Source organism: Entamoeba invadens (assembly GCF_000330505.1).
Source record: "Entamoeba invadens IP1 unplaced genomic scaffold scaff_1105074726669, whole genome shotgun sequence".
In the NCBI taxonomy this organism is placed as follows: domain Eukaryota; phylum Evosea; order Mastigamoebida; family Endamoebidae; genus Entamoeba; species Entamoeba invadens.
In genome coordinates this window covers 8,960-11,541 of record NW_004191861.1, presented here as the reverse complement: position 1 = coordinate 11,541, position 2,582 = coordinate 8,960, and positions in this window count along the sequence as shown.

Sequence of the window (2,582 nt, the reverse complement as noted above, 5' to 3'; positions counted from 1 at the left end):
TTAATATTAACAAAAAAATATACAATTACTTAAAATTCAAAAAGAGACACGATGACTCCAACAAATGTACTAACATGATTTGATGAACAGAAAAATATACTAGACGTGTGTTTAAATAAAAACAAACAAAAAAACGAATAAAAAACAATAAAAAACAAATACATTAAACACATAATGATTGACAACGAAAGATCAAAGAAATCAACAATTGGGCGCAACTCAACCTCTATTAACACTGAAACAAAACAAAAAAAATGGTAAGGCCAAAAAAAGAAACAAAGTTCAAAAAGAAACGGTCGAATCTTTCAACAAACAAAAAGAAGTTGTTGGTCTCAAATCTTATTACAATTCAAATACACAATTATTATTTGATTTAGTTGGTGGTAATGGTGATTTAAAAATGGAAGTTAATGAAAACAATAAAGTTTCAATTGGAATGAGTCATTTTTTAACGAGTAAATTTTAGTCAAAAAACCAACAAAAATTAATTTGGTGAACATTTTAGAAAAAAATGAGGTTGTGTTGATTAATGGAATAACTTGAATTTTTCAATGATAATGATGAAATTGAAAATAAAATTGTCGAAAGTGAAGAAAAAGTGAATTTTACTGACAATATAGTGACAATAATTTTTCTTTAATTGGTAAATTTAAACAGAGTAGATTTCGAAGAATTATTCAATTTATTATCATTGTCGAATGTTTTTGAAAGGTTCAACAGACACTTTGAAATTGTTTATTCTCCATATGATGATGATTGTACAATTAAGACATACCACAAATTTAGAAAGTAAAAATCATAAACCTAATATTTTTTGTTACTTTGTTGTTATGTCACATAAGAAAAAAGTGAATTATTTGGTGAAACAATGTTGAAAGATTGTAACACTTAAAATAACGCCCTTTTTTGTTTTGGCCTGGGATATTAATCAAATTTTTGATGATTTTCCTATTTTGGCTTGTGTATAGTTAATGCACATAAAACAAACTCTAAAAAAACGGAAATTTATTTAAAAAACTCGACATTTGCCCGATTTTTAGACCCCTTGAATTTTGTTCAATGTTATTGAAGTGTGTTAATTAATAATTAATTAACACTTTAATTAATTATTAAAGTGGTAATTGAAAAAAATTATTATTCTAAAAATAAATAATTCTGCTTACTCAAATGTCGTTAATGAGTAAGCTCTCCTAAGGTGTTTACAATACGTAATAAATATTACAAATATATGGCGTTTTAAATAATATCAACGTTCTGTTTGCTGTATTTATATTATCACTATTCTTTTTGTTGCCTAGCAATTACAGTCAAACCTCAATCTAATAACACCTTTATCGAGTGGGATTTTTAGCCAATTAAAATTAATTACCGCTCGATAAAGAACTATTTTTATATGTTTTTATATTAAAATTTCGGGAAAAAACAGTTTTTTTCAGGGTCGGCCAAGATCCAGTTTTTAAACAACTCCGTGGCAATCTCTAATACGTGTCAGTTCATTTTTAGTTTTAGCATATTGTCAACAAAAAATTTTAAAAGTTTTTTAAAGTAAAAATGTTTTTAAAATATTGTTAAAACTATAGTTAGCGATTTAAACAATTTTTTTTGTGTGATCAAATTATTATCATATTGTGTAAAATTTTAGTTTTTAAAAACAATGTTTGAAAGTAAAAAGCACGTGAAATATTGTGTTACAAAGTTATTTAAATTAAATAACAATATTCACCATTTATAATACTTGTTAAGACAGAAGATAATTCCATTTTACAAAAATTATAATAGATAACTTAAGTGATTATGACTTATAATTTGATATTTTTACAATTAATATGTTTTTTTCAAAAACATGGGTGAATATAAAATATTAACATATGTTTTGATTTGTTTATTTACGTTTCTTTTTAAATAATATGTCAATAAATCAATCAAATTGTAGTATTTGTATTTTTATTATTATTATTTTTAATAATACAAAACAAACAATGTTTTTTGAATAAAATAAACCACATTACTTTTAAAAAACAGTAAAACTTATTTTTAAATTATCTTATAGATAACAACGATTATTCGATATTTGATAATGATCAGTCAAAATAATAATTACTCATTGAATTGAAAATATACAAATATAAGAGTAGCTGCTGTAAATTTGTATTATTTACAGATGAATCATAAAATTAAATAATTTTAATGTACAATTAAATCAACACAAATAATATAATATTGTTGTATTTTATAGTAATTTAAAAACAACATTGTGTTTGATATAAATTATCGTTTTATATTTTTTTTCGTTTTATCATATGGTATAAATAATTATGTTTTGTCATTTATTTTTTTCTGTTTTTCTAAATTGATAATGTTATTTACCATTTTTATGTTTTATAATTTTTTTATATTATCAAGATCGTTTGGCCGACCCTGTTTAATTTTTTAATTGTTTTCATTTTGGTGTAATTTATTTGGATGTTATAAACGTTAATATAATTTAAATGTTAATTTAAATTGTGCGTAAAATAATATGTAATTTTTCGATGTGTTAATTATACACTGAAATTCAATAAATAATTATATTATGTTAATTT